This window comes from Macrobrachium rosenbergii, chromosome 7 (genome assembly GCF_040412425.1).
Source record: "Macrobrachium rosenbergii isolate ZJJX-2024 chromosome 7, ASM4041242v1, whole genome shotgun sequence".
Lineage (NCBI taxonomy): Eukaryota > Metazoa > Arthropoda > Malacostraca > Decapoda > Palaemonidae > Macrobrachium > Macrobrachium rosenbergii.
The window spans coordinates 4,323,234-4,349,104 of NC_089747.1; the positions used below are offsets into that span (position 1 = coordinate 4,323,234).

At 39.5% G+C, this 25,871-nt stretch overlaps 1 long non-coding RNA gene across 1 annotated transcript in view; it reads left to right on the forward strand.

Annotated features, from left to right (window-relative positions):
- Positions 1-2,180: 2,180 nt before the first annotated feature.
- LOC136840490 (uncharacterized) overlaps positions 2,181-25,871 on the forward strand; it is a 65,352-nt gene continuing 41,661 nt past the window's right edge. Inside the window, exon 1 of the long non-coding RNA XR_010853619.1 lies at positions 2,181-2,590. This is a non-coding gene — a long non-coding RNA (uncharacterized lncRNA). The remainder of the gene's footprint in view (positions 2,591-25,871) is intronic.

Genomic DNA, 25,871 nt, shown 5'->3' on the forward strand with positions numbered 1-25,871 from the left:
GTCTGTTACTTTTATCTATTCCTTACTGCATAATAAAGGTAATCAAACTGACTGATACATGGCCTACCTGCTGTTAAATGTAAAGCAATAAATAGTTAAATGACTAGAGACACCTCCGTTGTCAAACATGTCTCATTTCACCGAAAGGATTTCCTTGAAAGAGTGACTATTAGAGCATGAAATCAAAAAGCAATAAGATAGGGAAAAAAAATGGGCAGAAAGCAATAAAGCTGGGGTGAAAAGCAAACTGCAAAGAAATATAAATGGGATATAGGCTAGTTAATGTTAAGGCGAAAAGGTACAAGCTGCCTAAAATTGATTCGGATTGGAACTAAGTTCGCTAGTAGTTTCTGATGTGCTTTGAACGATTCTGACACTCATTTTGGTCAGAAATGCCTTGTGAAACCACAAAAACTTAAAAAAAGAATAATGAAATGTAGGACTTGACAGCATGCTGATACGCCCTAACCTAAGATTCCAGATCCTTCCTGCCTGACCTGGACTCTCCTAACATAAGTCATAAAAATCATAGTGAAATAAAGGGAAGCATCCTAACCTAACCTATCCTAACCCTGGATATAGATATAATATAATGTAGACATACATAGCCCTCGCAATTAGCGCTTGGTTAACTTACTTCCTATGCATTAAGTTTCACTTTTATATTAGACACCATTGCCTGTGCCTTTAATTATCCAGCCTCCTATATTTCTAATATAGGCTAGGCTATGTTTTCGAAGGTTTTAGTAGGCCTATTTTCTTCGTTTTCCTGGTAGCGGCCGAGTGCTTGTCTCTTCTTTGTTACAAGTAATTCCCACTTCTTATGGGGATCTGTGTTTAATGTGTAGCTTGAATACTTGTATTCATATACTAGTCTTTATTTTCCTGGTCTGTGAAAATATTTCTAGTTTATTTAGGCCAAATTTTAGGTGGTTAATCTGGGTTTATGCTCGATGATTTCAATTCACTATTCAGTTCTTATCCTCTTATCTTACGACCTCTATCAATTCTTAGAAATTGATCTAAACCATTTGCTTCCTTTTCTTATTAATTTTGCTTTACACGAGTCCTAGGCCTACCAGACTAATTTTGCTTACACGAGCCCTAGGCCTAGTTTTTGTTAACTTGAACGCCAACTGACATGGGACGTACCTTAGGCCTATGTGCTGTTTAACTCTTTTCATACTTTTAGGTCTACTATGAAAGTTACACGAATACTACCCTATCTTAATCTTAACTATTCTCAATTCACTATTCAGCACAGGCCTACTTGCCTTCGCGAAGAATTTCAATATGATGTAATTCTTGTAATTCGTTTGACACTTGGTGGACTGCGATTTCTTCATGCGCGCCCAAAACCGACCTTTTGTCATTCACTTGTCAAGTAACTCACGTCTTTGTAACGGCTCCTATAAACCGCATTCTTTTTATCAAGAACTTTTAAAAGTTCACACATAAGCCTATAATTTATTTATAGCTGGCATTTGTACGTCCTCTTTTCACTTCTAAACTCTTGCTTTACTGTCTTAATTATTTAATTAATACCAAGTCTTACTTATTCATTTACAATTGGCTTCTTATTTCGGTTCTACTTCAACAATGCCCCTCCTTGGAACCCACATTCATTTCTCCTATTATTATACATTGTTAAATCTACGCTATCTTAACACTTCGGAAATTAGAAAGCATTTTTTTGGAAAACTTGATATTTTCAGTCTTCCTCATATGAAGTAGGAGCTTCTTGTACTTGTATTAGGGACTGAAAATTTGAAGGCTCTGAAACCAAGCTATAAGGGTCACACTGCTGTAGTAGTACAACTACTGTATATAGTAAGTTGCTTCGAAAATGAAAGATATATTTTCGTAACAAGAAAATAAAAAAACTTAGTCATCTCAAAATACGCATGACGATAAAACCCGAACCATTTATCATGTTTAAAGTCTGTGACAAATTAGTGCAAAGGGTCTCTCTATAACCATATCCGTGGCGGTAGTGTGGTACTAACAACTACAGTATAGAATGAGTTGCTTAAAAGAATTAATGTGAAAACTTGGATATGCATAGCAAGAAAACAACATACTATTATATAGAAAAACTTATGACAATGAAAACAGATTTATTCAAGATATTTATAGACTAATATAAGGAAATAGTGGCTCGCTTGACAGACCAGTATTGAGGGTTTCCATGCCAGGTGACTTTATCTCGGTGTAGGTTCAAATCTCAATGGCTATTCTTGTTTAACATGCGTTGTTGAAATAGCTAGGGCAGCTGCTGCATGGAAAGGAGCCGTGTATCTTTTCCAGTGTGGTAAAACAAGTGCCTTCAAGCAACGTTTAGTGTCCAGTTTGCCAAATGTCATTTGTGCATCGTCTGTTATCAGGAGCTTGTGCAGCCATACTTGCAGGAAGTGAAGCAATGTTGAGTAGTGTCCATTAAATTCTATAGGACGCTCTCTTGGTTATGGACGATAAAAACGTCGTGCTAACCGTAATTGAAGCAAGAGGGGAGCACTGTGTAAATATTCACGCCGAAAGACCATAAAACACTGATGCTGTCAACGAATTCAGGAGGCAAGACATGCACGAGGTAAGGTGATTTGAATGTCAGTGTTAGGCCTAGGCATTTGTTCAACGTAGGTGGTTTACAGTTACCAATTAGAACATGATATATAACAGTGATATGAAATCCTGCGCAAACGTTCATAATTATTTTTTATAAAACTGAATATATTTTATGGTTTTAATACACGTGAAATAGACATAGATGTACTGCTGTCGTAGAGCAAAGCGTTCTCGGTCTTGTAAATGAAAATTTGATTTGTTTAGCGTTGATTGCTTAAGGTTTTTGTGGTAGTTTCATTTTCGTGTAGGTTCATTAATCAGTGATGGGCTTTAATGGGCCATGTTTAATTTACGTCAGCCTAAATGCGTTAGGTCATATTGACGGAGAATAGTTGTAATAGCATACCGGTAGCAGTCCTATCCATATTCACTACTATTTTTTTTTATAGCATAGGCCTACGTAAACAGAGTTGATCAGATCTTGTTTCCATATATGTGTCAAGGCAGTTTGATTAAACTCGTTTGTCAGACTGGTATTTTGATTAAATAGCGTGGGTAGGAGGCTCAAGGGGAAAAATCTTTACACGTGATAAACATATGGTTCAAGTGGTCGTGATACTCGAATCAATTGTCAATTTCTTGTCAGAGCAGAGAGATCCTAGGCACAGTCAGTCAACTTCCATTGACCTATGTTGACATGTGCTGTGAATTATGTATCAGGTAGTTAGTTATATGTGGTGGGTTGCAATCCAGAGGAAGAAGGGACATAATCCTAAAATGCTCGCAGAAAACTGGAACAGTAGCTAACCCACAACACACACACACACACACACACACACACACACACACACACACACACACACACACACACACACACCATGCATGCTTATCAGTACTGTTTTTATCCATATAAATACAAATTTTCTAAGAACGTAGTGCATATTTCTTAAAATAATATAACAATAAATAAAACAAGTATCGTTAACCCCGCAATCAGAATTACCAACATAGACAGGATATTAAACTTTCGCTTAACTGAAGTGGAAAAGCTCAGAAAATACCCAGCCATTACTCGCTAACAAATCTGACTCTAACGAGGTGGGCCACTTCTCACGCAAGGTAATAATACTTAGTACTACGATAATACTAACGATAAAATCTAATTAATGTTCATCCTGGTTGGTTACATAGCATCCAAATAGGACGACCTAGCAAGGGGATTTGAGATCGATATTAGATGCCATTGTGTGGGTCTAATAATCACTTCCTTTATTCGGCTTTTTATTCGGATGATTTTAAAACAGTACATTTGCTTGGTTAGCAAGAGGATTTTTATTTAAACTTGTAACGTTAGCTTCATTTTATCATAACAGCAAGCAGTGATGGCTAGTTTTTATGGGAAAGACTGGGTATTTATACACAGTATGTTAGGGCTATGCAAGAGGTTATTTGTAAATTTTTACGAAAAATTTTTCGGAAGGCTTGACTTATGTCAGGCAACAAATAATAAAATTTTGTGAAATATAAGAATGTATTGTTTTTTTGGTGGGAAGGGGCCTTTTGGGGGATGGGTTGCTCAGTCTTGGCGGAGATTTGCAGTCTGAAGGTTATGGCGTCTTTTATCTTATATAACCGTTCGTCCTAAGACGCTGTTGAAGGCGCTAGAAATTTGGAACGATCTCTCATCATAAATAATCAAGGTGACTTTGCACTGCAGATTTGTCGAGCGCCAGGCTAGAATTATTGCTCGTGCATAGGCCTAGATGGGTATACGCTCCAAGAAGTTGGTAGACAGAAGTATTTAGAGATTTTTTCAAATGTATATTTAAAAAAAAAAACATAATAGTTTATACTAAATCAGAATATTCTGCCACGCATAGAAGAGAAAAATAAAAATACATAGAAAAATGTATATCGCTTTAAGGCTTACAAAATGAAAGTCATTATGACAAACACCAAACAGGAGAGAGAGAGAGAGAGAGAGAGAGAGAGAGAGAGAGAGAGAGAGAGAGAGAGGGAGAGAGAGAGAGAGAGGTATTGTGTAGATACTTTCACGTTTAAAAGACTATATATTTTTTTCCAGTCTTTTGTAAATAACGTGAGTCGAAATGGCTGCACTGTTCGCCCTCTCTCTCTCTCTCTCTCTCTCTCTCTCTCTCTCTCTCTCTCTCTCTCTTTCATTGGGCTTTGTCAAATTCGTCCCCAACATTTTCCTGCGAGAGTGAGCAGCAGGTCAGGCAGCTGCAATTATTCCGGACGACAGGCCTTCTACCGCTAAATGGAGCGTCAGTGTAGCAATTTGTGCTATTCTTAGCAGTCACCGATGGTTAAAAGCGGTCCTAAAAAGCCTCGGCCGCTACAAAAAATGTACTACAAGATCTCACTTCGCCGCCGCACGTGAAAGAAGTAATCTGATTATACTTTCGCCCCTTGCCTAACCTCGCTACAAATCGTATTTCGGAGAAGAGTAAAGAGAAAGAGAAATAGGAAAACTAGGGCTAGAGAAAAGCACTTGAGAAGAGGAATGGCTCCGGGGAAACAGTCCCAAGGATGACTAGGCCTATGTGAGAGGAACTACGAAAGATAGTAATTTGATTTGATTTCTTAATTTTTATTTATTTGAAAGGGGATCGTCGTCATTGTTCTTAGTTTTTTATGCGATAAAGACAAAGACATTTTTCTGTTTTGACTTTTTATCGGTAACGTCACGGCAATGGTCTAGAAGTGCAGACGGCTATGGCCAGTGAACTTGAAGACTTCAAAATGCACTCGAAGAGAAAAATAAATGATTTGTTATTTTTCTTAAAGAATGTACGAGTAGTACACATAAATGACATTATTTTGCCACTCACAACTTTTACTAACTGCCCCCATCAGCATTCATGAATCTTTTAATGTCTATAAAAGAAAGATTAGGTATTTCTTGAACGGCCAAATCCACTAACCCATTTTTCCCCACAAGGGACCGGGCTTGTTTTGGAAAGCATGGCTCTCCTCGGTTTTCACCCAATAAAAGCAGGAATTGTGAAGATTTGGTTCTCTCTCTCTCTCTCTCTCTCTCTCTCTCTCTCTCTCTCTCTCCAGTCGCCTGAAAGTACTGTCAGGCAGCGAGGTAATTTACGGGGCGCTCTGTATACTCCCTCCTCTATCTCAGCAGGATCCTACTTATTGCCTCAAGACCCGAGAGAGAGCTCAGGATCGTATCGCGTCCCAAAGAAAAAACTGGCGAGAAGAGGAAGAAAGTGGTGCGTTGTATCTTACCAGAATATCAAGAGAAAGGGAAAAAGTATATATATTTCACAACTTTCTTTGCCCTAACGTCTCTTATTGGAATTTTAATTCTCTCTGTACTGCCGTTATGTTTTTTATTGCTATTTAAATCTTGCTCTGGAGGATTTAACAATCAATAAAGAAGGAAAAGGAAAAGAAGATTGTATTACAAGCGACATCTGCTGCCAGCGAGCGGAAATCATGGCGAGTCATGACGCCGAGCTTAAACCACAGAAGCGCAAGGCCCTCTTATCCCTTCGAAGGGCCATAAACACATCCGAGGACCTTCTTTCAGACGCCATTACGTCTAGCGCGTCCTACATATTAGCACATCGTCTGCCACCTACGACGCCTCTTCCACGCGAACAATAAGCCCCTGAAACGACCCCATAACTCCCAGATCCATCCAAAGGCCCCGGACTAAAATACATCCAGCGGTCCGTTGGCACCCCTGCCCGCCCGCCCGCCCGCCCCACCCAACCCTAAACAAAGTTTGTTCAAGATCATAGAGCGGTTACGTCTTTATACGGAGAAAGGTCCTATGGCGGTAAAAACGGCGAAAATGGCCCCTTCCTTGTCATCGTTTACTCTGGCTGTAAAAGAGGCCCTCCCCCCTTTCGTATTCATGTTCAGCTATTGAGACATCAAACATGTTTACTACCTGACGACGCTCCCGAGATTCGAGGCCTTAGCTCTTAAACGTATCCTAAAATTCTTCTTCTGGGTCGGCCATTGAAGACTCGGAGGCTTTCAGGGGTGCCTGAACCATTTGTTTTATTTCTTTATTTTCCCATAAGACCTTAGCAGCTTCACGCGGGAGTTGTCGTTGCGAACATAAACAGTAGTACGAGAGTGGTGTTTATTTCCCACCCTTTCTCACTGTCTGTTTGCTTGTATGTGCGCCTCTTTTTATACTATTCCTGGGAGAACAGTTCTTTTCGTACAGGTCACATATAATCGCATAGTGGCGGGAGTTGACTGTCCTGGGACAGTGGGACGTCATTAGTGTCAGCTGGGCTTCTGTGGGTACCAGAAGAAATTTGGAAGACCTATAGACTCGTGGTAATGAAAGCAGAGGAAAAACGTGAGTGGCGGAATTTCACAGAGGCCCTTTGTGTCTCACTGAGTTGGAGGCGATGTTGATGATTACCTATGTGTCTATCTATCTCAGTCTGTCTATCTATTTAATTCACCATACAATATTTTCCACTTGGGAGAGGTAGCGTCACGTGCGAAAAGCCTTTTGGTTAATAGTTAATTGGTTATGCGAGTCCAAGGGTCTACACCAGCCCTCTTTATTCCTTTTGAACCATATTATTACTGAAAAGCCGCTATTGTGCAAGAGGCCGCACTGGCATTAGGGTAGCTTAATCTGTACCAGCCATATTCATTGTGGCAATAAATTTGCGTTCTCAACAACCATTGATACCTTCGTATTCTTTAGCTTCACACTCTGCCTCTTGTTTTCCTTGGCGTGATTCTTGCTTATACATTACAATTGCACTTAAAAATGAAATGGTATCATTCATTAAAGGTCTAATTTCAATATCACCCTGTCTGCTGTTTTTATTCTTACGGTACCATCCTCGCTATAGAGGAACGCGATGTCCCGAAATGCTTCGAAAATGTTCGTGAATTTGGCTCAGATTTTCGTACGCGTGGTAGTAAGTCTTTATAAGGGTTCTGTAATAAAGTCTGAACAATTAGCCAATTCCTGTTACCAGTTTCGTTTCAATCACGTGTAAAGTCAAGTGTACCTCCTGCTACCAGCTTCCCAGGCTTTCTGCCAACGTACACCAAACTCAATACATTGAACAACATAAACACGTTTCAAGTATATTTGCGAATATTCACTTCTGATAATTGCAAAAATTTGATGCGTGGGATGAGATGCCTTATCCTCTTTGACACAAGATTTAATCAACTTGATGTGCGTCTTATCTCAGGCTAATTAATCAGGATGTCAGAGAACAGCATTTAACTGGAAACAATTTAACAAAGTATAGTGCTTATAGATACGCAAAGAATAATGATTGACGAAGACCATCTGTCTCGATTCTGTCATTCATTACAAATGACTTTTAGGGTAAGCTAATTGATGTGTCAGTAAAAACGAACAAGACTAGGTAAGTTCTATGCATGATAGAGCAGTTTAAATGAAAAAGAAGAACTAATGACAGGTTTATTTAGCTTATTCTTTGGCGTGGGATGTGTCCGTACTCTTCATTGCGAAGAAAGTGTCTCCAGCATCACTGAAAAATTACGAAATCAGAGTTTTCTTTTTTGACAACCGATGTCTCTCCGGGCACCTAATGGTTCTGAAGCTATTGTTCTCTCTCTTCAATAGCTTGCTTTTGTTCGATCGTTATTAACGCCCTGTGGCCTAGATTTTGCTCTTCTCTTCGTCTGGCACAGCTGGGATACAAATAGAAGGTTCATCGTTTAATATAAAATGGTTGAGAATTAGATATTGTCTTAATTCTCAGTGTCTTTTGAGAGCACTGACTGTCAGAGTTATATATTGGTTAATCTTGTGGATTTGTGGAAGCTGTACCCTTGCAGAAAATGGTCTCAGTTTCACGTGTTATTGGAGCAGAAGGCTTGGGTCTCTTAGTCTCCCTTTAGAGAGAGAGAGAGAGAGAGAGAGAGAGAGAGAGAGAGAGAGAGAGAGAGAGAGAGAGAGAGAGGCAGGCTTGAAGACTTAATGAAGAGGCTCCTGGAGTCGCAAGGAGGAATGAAGAGCCAGCTCTGATGTTGATGCCTGTGCCAGATACTCTTTCAGACAAGAGAAGGGAAGACATGAGAGAGAGAGAGAGAGAGAGAGAGAGAGAGAGAGAGAGAGAGAGAGAGAGAGGAGAGAGAGAGGAGGCAGGAGAGATGACAGTGACGAGCCAAAAGTGGGACGAATGGAAGACGGTGAACTTCAAAAGTTCCTTTGAAGGAGAGAGAGAGAGAGAGAGAGAGAGAGAGAGCTGGAAAGTACAAGATGACGCGCTGATTAACAAATGAGAAGCAAGATAAGTTATTAGAAGATATTCCATTCACAATGGTCCTGAATAAATTTTCGGCAAACTTTGTGGTGTCTCAAGATGAATATTCAATTACGGTTCGTTCTGAAGTTAATTCAGCTTAGAATTTAGCTCAGAAATTCAAATAGGGTATTTCGTTTGAGTTAAGTAGTAAAATACAGGTTAAAGACTTCAGATTACTATCCATTAAGATTTTTATTTATTTTTTATTTTTCACGTAGCAACTTGACTATATTATCATATTTAATTCCGTTATTACCATTGGTTACAATTCTAAATAAACAAATATAACGCAGCTTAATACCATTTTGAAAGCCAGTCCCAGTAAAAAATGTTTTTCACATGCCCATTAGAGAAAGGAACACTATAGGAGTAAAACAAATACAAAAGCATAAAGAGAATTCCAAAGCTTAGTAAAAGAAGTTTACTAGGCTGCCAGAGAGGTTAAGTTATTCCCCCATAGAGCTCAAGAGCACACTGACTAAAATGGTACCTATAGAAGAGTTAAAGAAGCAACCTTTCAAACTCTGTCAGATGGCACGTACATGTCAGAGGAAAAGATAAATGCTTTTCAGAAAGCGAGAGTTAATCAAGGGAGTTAGCCTAGTCACAGGGCAGAAGGAGAGTGATATGTATTGCCATGGGGTAAGATTATTATTTTAAAGCTAAGTTCAAAAACTGTGTTCAAGCTTACTTAGTTTACAAGGAAATTATGAAATACTCGAATGTCAAAAGATATTTTTCTCCTTGTAGGGCCATTTTGGAAGCCAAGCAAAAACAATTTTAAGTTTTATGGAGTTTCAGATAAGGATGAAAGTGTAAACAGCGTTACGTAGCTCTGATTTTGATTCCAGTCTCTCATTTGAAAGTATACTTCAAGTCACGCTCGTCAATTCATTAATGAGATCAGTGGCATCAATTCATTAATGAGATCAGGGGCAAATGATGTAGAAAGGAGAGAGAGGAAAACAGTTATATTTATTCTAATTTCATGTCATTGTAGAATATGAAAAATCTGAGTCTGAGCCCTTAAGGAATATGAAAATATACTTTTAGTCAATACCTTTTTTTCTCTCTCTCTCTTTTTTGTTTCAGTGAGTGGGGTGTTTCAAGGTTGGGATTGTGACCTGATGTGTATACTCAAACAAGTGTATGTTTACTTTCGTTAGGTTTACACAGAATTTACTGAGAAGCCAGGCATGACGAGGAGAATACCCCGTCTTTTTGTTCATCATTTTTGCATTTTTCAATCACGATGTAGTTTAGCCTCTTTACTATAACTAGAGATTATAACTTATAAAGTATTTTTAAAAGATATACGGTATTCACTTTTAGTTTTGTGATACCAGTAGTTTGTTCGGTTGGGATCGGCAGTTCATTAGTAATTTTGTCAAGATTATCTTGGATACCAAAACAACAACAAAAGGTAATGAATATTTCACATTCATTCTACCCTTTTTCAGAACTGAGTAATTTGAGTTAAAGATCTTATATAGGGGTGCACGTAGGCGTGTGCATATATTCATTTGTGCATTGTGTCCATGCTGTAAAGATTTAGGTTTCAAGAGTTTCGCTAGGATTCAATTATTTTCAGTCCGAAAAGCAAAATATAACTTGTCAGAAAACTTCGTTCTTCCAGATATACAAGTATTATTATTCCTTGTTACTTGTCTGAGAGTTATAGGAGATTCTGAGGTTTATTCCTCAGTAAAATCAGCGCTGGGCTTTCGTCCTTCTATTTTCAGTCTGTATCCGTCTGTCAGTCTGTATCCGTCTGTCTGTCTGTCTGTCTCCACACTTCGACCCTACCATCTCCGGATTAAATATGGCGCCGCTTGCCAGGGGTCTCATGCTAGTAGTCTCCACGTCCCCAGCCATCTATTTTGGTGTTTCCCATTCCCTTACCAAGGGTCGTAACCTATATCTCTCCCAGCTTATTCGGGGGTTTTTTTTGCTGGAGAGAGAGAGAGAGAGAGAGAGAGAGAGAGAGAGAGAGAGAGAGAGAGAGAGAGAGAGAGAGAGAGGGGGGTGGCGAGGGGACGGCGGCGGCTGTTTTTGAGCTCAGAATCAGACGCGAGGAAAGTTTAGCATATTTCAGAAAACAAGAAAATAGCGAGCGGGGTCGTAAATATGAAAAATGGCTATGAGATGGAGGTTGCTCTAATAGGATCATGCAACTTGAAAGAAGAAGAAGAGAAGAAGAGGAGAGGATTCTGGATTAAGAAGAAGAAGAAGAAGAGGATTCTGGAAGAAAAAGAAGAAGGGGATTCTGGAAGAAGAGGAAGAAGAAGAGAAGAGGACCCTGGAAGAGGAAGAAGAAGAAAAGAGGACTGGATCAAGAAGAAGAAGAAGTAGAAAAATGAGAAGAAGAAGAAAGGAAAAAAGTGAGCATCATATTGAGACCTCAGGAGAGAAAAGGTTTTTACAAGAGTCCACGTCATTTTTTTTTTCTGAAAGAAGAGACGCTTTATAGTTCTAGATGCCAGCGGAGTTAATTCACGAGAAGCACGATAACGCTTATGGCAGCGAAAACGTTTGGAAGTTTTAGTTTTCTGTAAAAGAAAACTATTGTGCCGGCTTTGTCTGTCCGTCCGCACTTTTTTCTGTCCGCACTTTTTCTGTCCGCCCTCAGATCTTAAAAACTACTGAGGTTAGGGGGCTGCAAATCGGTAGGTAGATCTTCCACCCTCCAATCATCAAACATACCAAATTGCAGCCCTCTAGCCTCAGTAGTTTTGATTTTATTTAAGGTTAAAGTTAGCCATAATCGTGCTTCTGGCCACGATATAGGATAGACCACCACCGGGCCGTGGTTAAAGTTTCATGGGCCGCGGCTCATACAGCATAACAAGACCACCGATAGATGGATCCATTTTCGGTGGCGGCTGCACAGAAAACTCGATTGCGCCGAAGGGACTGCGCATCTTTTACTTGATGTTGTTTAGGAAATCTGTGAAAACGTTGATGTCATTTTCTGAACGGCGTATGGCAAACAGAGAGAATAAAGAGAGGAAAATAGAACGCCATATGGAAAAATAGAGAAAATAAAGAGAGGAAAACAGAACTACATATGGAAAATAGAGAGAATAAAGATAAATGATGAACTGGGCTTTAATGATTGAGAAAGATAGATAGACAGAGATAACTTTTCGCGGACAGTGAATGAAACGAAATGTTGCAGAACAACAGATATTCAGAAAAGGAAAATGATGAGAGCAGTTAATGGGGCGAACAAAAGGAATATTTTAACAAGGAATGAAAACAAAGGGAGAGAATGACGATGGAAGAGGCAATAATGGAAATAACGAAAAAATAAAGAAACGGGAAATAATCCAAGTAATGAAAAAAGGGTCAATAAACATCAGTGTTATGAGGGGGAAAGATAAGATGACAAGAAACGATGAGAGAGAGAGAGAGAATCTTCACTATTTCGAACAAGGGGCAACAAGAAATAATGTTATGAAGGAGAGAGAGAGAGAGAGAGAGAGAGAATCTTCATCCCTATTTCGAACGAAGGACGGTAGGAGAAACGTTATAAAGGAGAGAGGGAACACTACCCTTACATATATTTTGTATGAAGATTTTCTTAATATCCTGAATTGTTATTGACATAATACTTATGACACTCACAACGCTGTTTTATAATTCACGGTTCTGGTATTAGATTCCGGCTAAGTAAATCCGGGGGTCTGCTCTTTCTCTCTCTCTCTCTCTCTCTCTCTCTCTCTCTCGTTGGGGTGAATGGGTCCCCCCCTCTGGCTTGATTTCATTTCTTGAACAAATGTTTTCCTTTCTGCTGCCAGTTTTATGCTGAGGCTCGCGGACTGTGGCCCTAGGGAAGAGCTTCCTCCTCCTCCTCCTCCTCCTCCTCCTCCTCCTCCTCCTCCTCCTCCTCTTCTTCTTCTTCGTCTTCTTTTTTTTTTGTTCTCGGAATTAGGCTACTGTTATGCGCCCGCCGTCCTAAAGCTGGCTGAAAGGTACAAGATTCATTCCTCTTCAGTAGCGGTGTGTTGATAGGGCTTAAATTATTTATTTATTTATTTATTTGTATGGATAGATGCCCTAAACATGAGGATATAAAGTTTGTGAAACATTATCAAGATTTTCGTTAAAGAGTAGAATGTATCTCCTGCTTAATTTTCCTCCTCATTTCAGTCGGCTTTGTGCAACCTGTCAGGAATCCTCTTCCCATATTTACTCTGAGAAGAGTGAAGTTTTATGACTATTTTTTTCCACTAATGCAAAGTTTTGGAATTTCTCCCAGCTTCTGTTTTTCCTGAATTTTATAACCTTTCTTTCTTTAAGAGGCAGAGGGTTTGTTGCTTCTTTTAAGGGCATATTTTGTTGACTATGCCTGCTTTTAGCATTTTCATAATACTGCTGTGTTGACCGAAAGTCAAGGATGTCATGAGCTATAACTACAGCCAACAAGTCTTAAGATTTCCTTATGGTGCTATGGCAACCTACCGTTACAGAAATCGGCCTCACTGTTGGCTAGGAGGTCGCCAGGGCACGGTAATTTAACTTCTAGACTCTTTGACCGCAGTTTATAGACCACGCCGAGGGAAAAGTTCAACAAAATTGTAATTGTTTTGGGAAAAGGACAATGATTATCACGTGGATGTAACACATGGGACCCAGATTGTTCAATAAGTCATCATCATATTGAAATGGTGTGATCCAGAAGAATTTTAAGAGTAATCCCCCTGTAGGGGGTCAGTGCCGCCACTGTACCTCATGCGGTGCACAGTAGGCATTACTTAGGTTGTTTGCAGCGTCTATTCGACCCTTAGCTGCAGCCCCTTTCATTTCTTTTACTGTACCTCCGTTCATATTCTCTTTCTTCCAACTTATTTTCCACCCTCTTCTCACAATTGATTCATAGTGCAACTGCTTTGAGGTTTTCCTCCTGTTACACTTTTCAAACCTTTTTGCTGTCAGTTTCCGTTTCAGAGCTTGGCCTTTGGCCTAAATTCTACATTATATTCTATTTATTCTTAAAGAGTTATCTCTTCAAATATGCCTGTGGAACTGAAGGATTATTATTCTAGGAAAATATGAACCGCAGATGATAAGTAACAGGATCTCCGTCTGATGGATAAATGAAAAAAGTTGATAATTTAGAGCGCCGAAAAATAAACGCCCGTGAATGTATCTAAAAATAAACACCTGTGAATGAATCGAAAACTAAACACCGGTGAATGAATCGAAAACTAAACACCGGTGAACGAATCGAAAAATAAACACCTGTGAATGAACGGACTGACTGAATAGACGAATAACGCGATCATATTTCTCAAATAATGAATTTATTCACCCCGAATTGTTTTGCTCGTTCGCTATGTGTGCCTCGACCAATGAAGTATCTATCTATTTTAAATGCCGCCATCAATATAATGATCCCCGAAAGTAACTAGAGGGGTTTAATGGAGGATCCATCAGAGCGTCATATTAAGAACCTCTTTGTAGTCGACGTCACGCTCATGAGATTTTCCCTTTTGTGATGTAGTGGTAGGTGGGGGAGGGGGCTGTGTCTTTCCGTAATGGTAGGGGTGGGGGGTGGGTGGAGTGTCTCTCCTGCTTGTCATATGGAGGGACGCTAAAAGTCTTGGTCGAAAATATGTGGAAATTTAACCGTTGTTCGTGTATGTGTGTGTGCTTGTGTGGTACTCATTGATGTATAATTATTTGCTCTCTCTCTCTCTCTCTCTCTCTCTCTCTCTCTCTCTCTCTCTCTATCAGATATCTATCATTTTAATTTCTGTACTGCCTCTGCATTACTTACTCAGTTCATCTTAATCTGCTTGATCTCTCTCTCTCTCTCTCTCTCTCTCTCTCTCTCTCTCTTCTTTCTTTGTGTGTAGATATACACCTAGAGAACATGTAATTATGTTTGTCATCACTGGAAAGTGCCTATGATTACTTTTTGGCATCTGTCACAATTCATGGGGCGTCAATCACCACTTAAAGTGTGTGTGTCATAATATAATGGATGTCTGTCATCACTTAAGGGTTACCTTTCATCATTTAAGGGAATCCTGTCATCACTTGAGTGTGTGTTGTCATTCAAGGCGTAGCTTATTTCTTGACTGGTGTGTCTGTCATCACTCAAGTGGTGACTGTCACCATCCAGAGGGGTTTGCCATCACTCAAGTGGTGACTGTCATCACTTATGTGGTGACTGTCATCATCCAAAAGGGTTTTCCATCACTTAAGTGGTAACTGTCATCATCCAAAGGGGTTTGCCATCACGTAGGTGGTAACTATCATCACTTAAGGGGTCTGTCATCACTAGGGGGTGACTGTCATCACATCATCACCTTATGTTTGTCATCACTTGAAGAGTGTCTGACTCGACAATTTCTTCCTCCACACTATTGAAATATTGTTCAATCATAAGGTGCCCTGCAGCTTAAAAGAACTGCCAAATATTTCACGAGAAATATTGATAAAAGAAGATATTTCCTGGCATCTCTGGAACTATCTTTTCCATCGAAATTAAAAATGAATCCGGAGAGAACTTTTCTCTCTCACTCTTTCTTTTCAGGAGTTTTAATTCTGGTTTTCAGCTTCGTTTTCCGAGGAAATCCTCAAGGATTTGATTGCGTCCCTCAGGTCCGGTATTGCTTTGTTCTCTCTCTCTCTCTCTCTCTCTCTCTCTCTCTCTCTCTCTCTCTCTCTCTCTCTCTCTCTCTCTCTCTCTCTCACCTTTAAAGTACATACATGCGTTAACACAAAAACAGACTGTTCACTGACTGCTACATGCATAATGAACTCATGGACTCTGATGGATATGTATAGAGAGAGAGAGAGAGAGAGAGAGAGAGAGAGAGAGAGAGAGAGAGAGAGAGAGAGAGAGAGAATGATTGAAGCCATTGTAATACACGGTTAAAGCTCAACTACTGTAACTTTCTCCTGATGTAAAAGGGGATAAGACTGTAGCGCTGCCAGAATTTGCTGGCAGTGGCAATTTATACTGTATGTGGTGCCTACATCTTCATAACCTCCACTAGACTTTGTTGGCAGGGGTAATTGTTGTAAAATGTTGTCAGTAAATCTTCATAACCTCCATTAGACTGTTGGCAGAGGTCAGTGATTTAAAATCTTATAGAAACCTAGTTTCAGGAGGTGATCTTAGTGAACAGCATGAATAGAACTAGCATCAAATGGGAACAATGATTCTTTCAAGATTCTTGTAAGATTAAGGCACAAGCAGTGAAATAGCAGGACTAAGAACCTTTCCCTGATCTCACAAAGATAACGAAGATATTGAGAAATTTTAAGACAATCTCCCCTAATGGGGTAAACGTCCGTTAGCTAAGTTAATCAAGGAATCTAACTGATTAATAGACGTAATTGGTTTTAGAACTGTTGATATGTGAAATTTAGGCCGCCAAGCCAAGCAATGGGGCATTCTCGGCCAATCAACGCTTAAAACAGTGAAAAGACGGGGGTTGGAGTGGTTGGACAGCAAGGTAAATAGATTCAGAAGATAAAGGAGATGAAGTGTAAGTAGAAAAAGGTGGAACTGGGAGAAAACCCCCCAGTTGCACTAAGAATGAAAATGGGGATGGAAATAAAGGAAAAGGCTAAAAATTGGGTGCAGCTAGGGCCCGAAGGGACGCTGCAAACACCCTACAGTAATGCCTACAGTGCACCGCGTGAGATGCACTGACGGCACTACTTCCTTATGGGGTTTAGAGCTTTGTAGTGAATGCCAAAATAGTAAACAAAGGAACAGCAGCCATCACCGTCGTTGAATAATAAAAGCGAAAGATGAAACTTCCTATGCTACGGGAAAGAGTTTGGCAAGAGCTTCCCCAAAACTTGTTATCTATTTATCTATTTATTTATTTATTTGTTTAAATAAAGGAAACGAATATGCCACCGAATTAGGATTATCAATTTTGAATGCAGCCATTTCCTCCCCACTCGATTTATTCATTTCTACCTCTCTCTCTCTCTCTCTCTATCTCTCTCTTTCCCCTCTCCCCTTTTTGTTGAACTTGTACATCACAAACCCATTTGCGGGCGAGTGAATTATGAAGATAGCGGGAGACTCTGATCAGGATTCGTTAAAAAGAATGTGTAGCTGGTTAGGCGATTATGGCTTTCAGATTTTCGTATCATGCGAGTGAGTCTCATCGAGATTTGGGACAGACTTTCGTGACGTCATTGAAACGCTCAGGTGAGGATGAGTGTTAGGTGTGTAAAGGAGGATATAGGAATGATTTACTTGTTTTTTTAATAATTACTGTCTAGTCTCTCTCTCTCTTTTATATACGGGCGTTCTCATATGTGCAAGCTTGGTTAGCTTGGTAATAGGATATTTTGTATTTTCCACAGAATATTTTACTTAGTTCTGAATAATAATAATAATTGCATCTCATGCGGTGCACTGTAGGCATTACTTAGGGTTCTTTGCAGCGTGCCTTCGGCCCCTAGCTGCAACCCCTTTCGTTCCTTTTACTGTACCTCCTTTCATATTCTCTTTCTTCCATCTTACTTTCCACTTTCTCCTGTTACACCTTTCAAACCTTTTACTGCTAATTTCCGTCTCAGCGCTGAATGACCTCATCGGTCCCAGTGCTTGGCCTTTGGCCTAAATTCTATATTCAGTTCAATAATAATAATAATAATAATAATAATAATAATAATAATAATAATAATAATATTTGGTTGCTCTTTTATTAGACCGAGAGCACGCTTTTTCATTCTCAAAACACTTGCTGAAAACCGAAGAGGAAGGGGCATGTGATATAATAATAATAATAATAATAATAATAATAATAATAATAATAATAATATATACATATATATATATATATATAAATGTATATATATATGTGTGTGTGTGTATGTATGTATGTATTGTCATGATATATGAATATCTCCTAGAGCTTTCATACAACTTCTGTGGACTTTTGAGCGATCAGTTTCTCAGGCGTGGGACTAAGGTTCCGAGAGACATTTCGTATATCTTGTTTGTCTTCCTTAAATCTCCTCTCATCTCCAGCCTCTCTTCTCTTAGTTCTCATCCAAGAAGCTATGGGTCTTCCAACTCTTCTGGTGCATACAGGAGCCCAGCTAATACTATCTCATATTCTCACTGGGGTTATTCGAAGGACATGTCCAAACCATCTCCATCTCCCTTTCATCATTATCTCATCTACATATTGAACTGCTGCAAATCTCCCAATTTTTTTTTTATAATTCTTACTATAATTTTACAGTTGCATAAACTATACAACTATAAAATATGTTTGGAAAGTGAGATTTCTTAGTGAATAATCCTAAAGAAATTCGTAAGGCCCTTTGTATTGACACTTCTGTCCGCGTCTTCTTGACGTCAGCGCTGATTAAAATTCAGAGTTGAATCCGACCTTTCGGCAAAAGGTCACTGACCCAAGGCAGAAGAGGTCTGTTGGGGTTTTGAGTTGCTGTCGAAAATACGTCTTTTTCTCTTTGTTGTTTTTTGTTAAATGGTAATTGTTAAACCTGTGCATGAGCATAGGTTTAACAAAGTTTAAACGTACCAGTAGGAACTAAATGTGTGTGTCAATAGAACTCATTTGTTTATTAATATTTTTCGTAACTCAAGGAAATGATCAACGATAACAGTAGTTTGAATAATAATTGTATCATCATCATCATTAGGATATTTTGATTACAATGATAGTTAGGATAAGCAGGATCATGCAAAGCAAAGATAAACTGATCAGTTTATGAAGGGATCGACGTGCTATTGAAGAGCTTCCTGTGTAGCGTTCACACACACATATATATATATAGCCTACATATAATATGTACACATGAGTAATATATATATATATATATATATATATATATATATATATATATATATATATTTGCCATATACTTGTTTTTTACATATAAAATGTTATGTTACCAGAATATTTCTAGATTCGATTCATATAGGCTATATATGGTATGTATATATATATATATATATATATATATATATATATATATATATATATATATATATATATATATATATATATATATATATATATATATTATTTATTTTTTTTATTTTTTTTTTTTCACGAAGCTTTCTTCTTTAAAGTCAGAAGACCTCCAAGGAATGATACACCATTGAGAAACACTTGGATGCACTCTCAGTGAACTCTTCTCCGGCAATGCACGGTCGGATTCACTGTCTTCATTACGCACACAAAGCTGAACTTCTGACATCTGAGATCAAAGAAGTGAAAGAGATAAGAGCCTTCTCCCTCTCTCTCTCTTTCTCTGTCTCCTCGCTGTCTCTCTCTCCTCCCTGTCTTTCTCTGAAGCACACACACACACACAGAGACACACAGAGAGAGAGAGAGAGAGAGAGAGAGAGAGAGAGAGAGAGAGAGAGAGAGAGAGGAGGTGATACGAGTTCACTGAGAGCCCCAGATAAGCCACTTTATTGCATCTTTGACGTGGTTGCGTTACGTCATCGGAAAGACTATGTGTTGTTTACCGCCCATGGCCTCCGAGTTGATGCCGTTAGCTCCGTTGTGAGCAGGATGATTTCTTTGAACTTAGGCGATATCAGGCTCTAATGAATATCCAGGCTGAAGAAAAACGGCTTAACGACGTTTAGTTGGTTGATTCGAGTTGTTTTGATGTCTGCAACACTGAATGGAATCATTGTAAAGTCAAACTTATCTAACAGATGCCTTGATCTCAGCTAAAACCATCTACTCCACAAATTCCTGCAATTTTAGTTTTGTTTTACTTTTTCAGAAAATGACGCTGGTGAATGATTCTTATTTGCCTTGCAAGTTGTCTTTGTAAATCAGTTAGTCAATTCCTCTACCCCGCAATGGGATGTATGGGACTAAGAATTTTACCTCCCTAATGATTTACAGATAAACACTGGTATTCTTCTTGAGTAAAAGATAACTGCTGTAGCCTCACCAACTATCGCCCCACTGTTTTTACTGCCGCTATAGTTTGTCTTTGAAACTATACCTAGTTCTCATTTGAGATGTCACAACCAATACCAGCATCCACAGAGGTTGACTAGGTGTGCAGGCTATGGGCATCAGTTAGATGGTCATTGGTTTGGAGTGGGGGACCAAGTTGTTTACACACCATTAGCATTTGTGTTTGCTGTAGCTGTTCGATTGTTGTGGCCCCAGGTAGTTTCTCTTGATGGCGCAGTGGAAACTAGGTTCTTTTGATGGCTTCTAAGGCAAAATTCTTACCTTCCAAATAATGTCCGTGTTAATAGAAATTGAACCCTTTATGCTTACCAGCATTTTTACCTGGAAGCGAATGGGTACGCTCCTCCAGATGTACTCAGGACCTGTTTGTCCTTGCCAGCAGTACTGGTCTCTCACCAAGGGATTCTCTTCAGACTCACATTGCTTTTCTTGATGGAGCTGAAACAAAAAAAGTCTCTGTCTAATCAACTTTTACAGTCCGTCAGCTGGAGCAAGAGCTCATGTTGGCACAAGGCCAGCTCAATCTCCTGTCAACCTAACCAAAGACCCAGTTCTCATTTCCGACTAAAGGTTGTCGATTGCACTGGGTAATGATCCCGGGAGTGCCTTTCATTCCTGCACATAACATGAAGAAGTCACCAACACGAGATTCTACCAGCTGGACCATTTCTTCGCGCCAGTCACTTCCATAACAAGGAACTGTTTGCCTCTCTCTGCGTCTCCAGACTCCAGTTTCCCGACGACCGTCTTGTCACGACGAAGTAAAACGAAAATGTTCAGTAAAAGTGGCACTAACATCTATATAGGCTAACTTACTAAAGAGGGGTCGGAATGAAAATTTTCGAAAGTGGCATTTTCAGAATGCTATAACTACTACTGCTACTAAACTATCTCTTCCAGTACGAAACCTTGCAACTTGCCCCCCTTCCCCCCGAAAGAAGAAGAAGAAGAAGAAAAATAAAGAAAAAAAATAGATCTGTCGTCGTCCCGCTTGTGCACTTTGATATTTGAGAGCTTTAAGGGTGATATCCCCATGACACTAATGCCGACACAATCGCTTCTTCTCTTTCTTTTCCTCCAGTTCCTCCTCCCCCTGCTTTTCTCCTCCTCCTCTTCTCCTCCTCAACCTCTTCCCTCCTCCCATCATCCTCCCCTCCTCCTCCTCCTCCTCCTCCTCCTCCTCCTCCTCCTCCTCCTCCTCCTCCTCCTCCTCCTCCTCCTCCTCCTCCTCCTCCTCCTCCTCCTCCTCCTCCTCAGCTTCCAACGAGTGGTTGCTAAGAGATGCATTCCAAAGCCGACCCCCTGTAGGAACGCCTCCTCTCTTCTCGTGGATGGATAAAAATGGCACCATTTTATACGAGTCCATTCTCGAACACAATTACAAGATCTCGCGATTTTAGATGCGTTCCTGTGTTTATGCGGCCGTTCGTTTATGCATTCGTACCGTGCGTAAGCTCCGATAATAAACGAAGGCTGAGCGTGGTTTAAACGCCTTTGCCCTTCGAAATATCAAGCGTTTCTTGAACTTAACAACTTTCCGTCGAGGTCTGTTACCAGCGGCAGTCGGTCGTAAGTGAGGTCGCGGAGGCTGGAGAGAGAGAGAGTGAGCAAAAAATTTTTCAATTTCTTTAATTAAAATTACCGTTTTCCACGTAGTTGGGGTAATTGCTGTCAGTGCACCTCATGCGGCGCACTTTAGGCATTACTTAAGGTTCTTTGCAGCGTCCCTTCGGCCACTAGATGCAACCCCTTTGGTTTCTTTTATTCTACCGCCTGTCATGTTCTCTTTCTTCCATCTTACTTTCCAACCTCTCAAAACAATTGATTCATAGTGTAACTGCTTTGAGGTTTTCCTCCTGTTACACCTTGCAAACCTTTTACTCTCAATTTCCGTTTCAGCGGTGAAAGACATCATAGGTCTCAGTGCTTGGCCTTTGGCCTTAATTCTCTATTCAATTCAATTCAATTAAAGTACCGTTTTGAGAGTGCAAGAGAGTGAAAGGAGTCCTTTTAAATTCACAAAAACGAAGGGCTGTTACTTGCATACCTCGAATTATTATCATTTACAAAATAGGTATTTATTGTTATTATTGTTAATATTCAGAAGATGAACCCTCTTCATACGGATCAAGCCCACAGGGGCCGCTGACTTGAAGTTCAAGCTTCTAAAGAATATGGCGTTCATTAGAAAGAAGTAACAGAAGATAATGGGAAATACAGAAAGAAGAGACCACTTCTTGAAAAAGGGAAAAAATAAATCAACAAATTAATATATCTCTAGCTGCAATTCCTTTCCTTCCTTTTACTGTACCACCTTTCATATTCTCTTTCTTCCATCTTACTTTCCACCCTCTTATAACAATTGATTCATAGTGTAACTGCGAGGTTTTCCTCCTGTCACACCTTTTAAACTCTTAAATTTAAATTTCTGTTTCAGCGCTGAATGATCTCATTGGTCCCAGTGCTTGGCCTTTGGCATAAATTCTGCATTCAATTCAATTCAACAAATTAATATATAAATAGCAAAAGTGTAAGTAAATCATCATCTTGAAACACCCTTTGGAGAATGAATGAAAATATCAAAATCACATTGCCTGAAGTTTGCCGTCATGTCCCATAAACCTTCGTGAGAAGAAGATCGACTATAAAAGGAAATATTTCATGGGGCCCCCCAAAAAAAAAAAAATCTTATGAATGAAAGATAAAAGATACTCGCTTTTTACTATCAGTAATCCGTCTGAATGAAAGGTGAAGCTTTTAATTTTTACTCTCTCTTAACAGGACCTTCATTTGCTATTCAGTATTGAAAGTTACAACCCGATTTTTAGAGTCGGCAGTGAATAGTTCAGGGCTTAGTCAATCCGATTCAAAATTCGGTTCAAAGGAAGTTTTTCTGAAAGGTGAATGAAGGTGTGTGTGTGTGTGTGTGTGTGTGTGTGTGTGTGAGAGAGAGAGAGAGAGAGAGGTTACAAATCACTCATTATGACTCGCTATGGTATGAAAATGAAGAAATACTTGAAAATTCAGACTGTGTGCACAGTCACAAAAAGCAAATATAAGTATTATTATTCTGGAGATATTTACACAAATTAGACTGTCAGCAATTTAGCATAATTAAGGCTGGGAATTGCAAAAATAAAAAAAAAGTATATAATGGGGAGCTCGAATATTAAAAGATTAGCCCATAGAATATTTAAAGCAAAAATATAAAAAAAAGAGTGATAGCTAAATACAACAGCCATTGCTACTTCAATCTTCTGACTGCACAATCATATGAATTATTCCTGCACCATAAACTCCCCAAAACGTGTACCCCTTTGTGTACTTGTCATCATGGCTTGTCTGATATTCTCTTTCCTTTACCCTCGTCAACTTGTGCATGTACTCTTTGCTAATGCATAATTTAATACTCTTTCCTTATCATTTCGTCTTCCCAAATATACTTTCTTAAAATTAAAACTGTCAGAAGGTGTTTCATTAATTCTCTCTCTATTCTTATTCACTCCTCCAGGCACTCCAAATTTGCCCAGATTTACAAATTTACTCAGATTTATCAAGAGTGGAGTGAATTGTATTTTCAGTGTATAATGTATAATGAACATACCTGATTATTCAGTAAAGGCATAGCCATCAGAAACAGGCAGTGCCCGGAAGGCGATTCAATATCAGACTGCGCTAGGCAATCTCAGACGGATTAAAATTAATAACTTCCTCTCTCTCTCTCTCTCTCTCTCCAGCGGTAGCGCCTCAATTGGAAATAATTGGTGCGTCTTCCCAGTCGACAGTCCTCTCCCCCCACACACACCGTAGGGGGCCTAGTGCCATCAGTGCACCTCATGCAACCCCATTCGTTCCTTTTACTGTGCCCCCTTTCATATTCTCCCTCCCATTTCACTTTCTACCCTCTCCTAACAACTGATTCATAGTGCAACTGCGAGGTTTTCCTCCTGTTATACCTTTCAGACCTTTTACTGTCAGTTTCCGTTTCAGCGCTGAATGACCTCATTGGTCCCAGTGCTTGGCCTTTGGGCTAAATTTTATATTCAGTTCAGACACACACACACACACACACACACACACACACACACACACACACACACACACACACACACACACACAAAATCATATCTATGACTAAAACAGTATCTTCAAGCAGACTTCCTCTCTTCTTACTGCATGATTATACACGTAAACCTTTATGTGAAAATTGTATATACCGAATCGATAGGGGGAGAACCGAAGGCTCCCTCATAGATTTCCTCTTCGGAAGCAATAAAAGATAAGTAATGGGAGCTATTCGTCTCTCCGCTTTCCAGCAGGCTGGCTAATGTATCACGGCCGATGAGAAATTTCGAAGATGAAAGGGTTTGTCCGACGAGCATATTGGTATCATTGTCAGGGGAGAGCGAATAATGGGGGTTATGGATTGTAGGGTACCAAATGAATCGTTGTGTAGCGTCTCTGCGTGTGTATGGTTGTTCATGATTGGACAGTATTCAATTTCAATATCAGTATGCTTGAAAAAACGCTTGGGAAAGTAATGATTCACAGAGCTCAAAGACAAAGAAAACAAAACATAATTAGGATAACCAGAGGAAGAGATGGATACGTTTCCGAATTGAATTAAATATAGAGTTGAGGCCAAATGCCAAGTACTGGGACTTACGAGGTCATTCAGCGCTGAAACGGAAACTGACAGTAAAAGGTTTGAAACGTGTAATAAGGGGGAAACCTTATAGTTGCATTATGAATCAATTGATAGGAGAGGGTGGAAAGTAAGATGGAAGAAAGAGAATATTATTGGAGGTACAGTAAAAGAAACGAAAGGGGTTGCAGCTATGGGCCGAAGGCACGCTGCAAAGAACCTTAAGTAATACCTACTGTGCACGGGGGAGATTTGTCTGAGGCATAGCAGAAAATGTCATTCTAAGGGTACTTCCACACTACAGTAAAACATGTCGTAAATATATCAACAACTTGTCGTACACACATCAGAAACATGCTGAATACCATCCAACAACTTACTGGTAGTCCTAACCAGTGTTTCATATGATTATCCAGCATGTGCCAAAAAGTAGTTCTTCATTTACAGTCGCTGAACTAGTCAACCAGTTGGTGATATGTGGGCGATAGGTTACCGACCTATGTTTTTGTCAGGTTTTTCTGTACTGTGGACTGTCGTGTTAGAAGCCACAACAGTAAGAAAGCCATTGGAAGGAGAACATTCTGTAGAGAATGTATTGTAACTGTAGTTAAGATTTAGTAATCTATTTAGACAGTAAAGGATTCATTCTGGCCAACAAATAAAAATAAAAATGTTGCAGAAGGAGCTGTAGGATCTATTCTGAAGGAAAATTCATCCTTAGTTTCGCAAAACGACAACCCCAGATTATATCTGAGAGAGAGAGAGAGAGAGAGAGAGAGAGAGAGAGAGAGAGAGAGAGAGAGAGATCCCTACCCATGATAGCCCACGAGCTGACCAACAAAGAGCGATTACCAATAAGGATAACCATAAAAGGGAATCGCCGTTGTAATCTTTTGAGAGATTTCTCTGGGGGCTTGAATCTGTCTAGCTGTCGGCTGTGGTGGCTGTCGAGGGATTGAACCAGAAAAAAAAAAAGGTTAAAAAAGGGAGTCTTCCAATTCATTCGTTCATTTATTGTCTGCTCAGCTATCTACATCCATCTGTCTTCTAGATCATTTATTCATTCGTTCATTTGTTGTCTGCTCAGATTGCTTTTGTGGTCTCTCTTTATCTATCTTTCTATCTAGAGCTGCATCTGTCTCTCTCTCTCTCTCTCTCTCTCTCTCTCTCTCTGATCTGATCTGCATTTATTGTTTCTTTCTCTCTCCCTATTTGTCTGTCAGATATATATATATATATATATATCTGACTTTTAAGTCGCAAATGATTTCAAGATTGAAATATCGAAAGATTGTTAATTAGGTTTGTTGCTAGAAGGGATTTTCTTTTGGTGCAAAAAGATTCATTAAAGGTATTTATTGTTTGCAGTCAACAGTGAAAGCATAAAACTAAATAAATAAG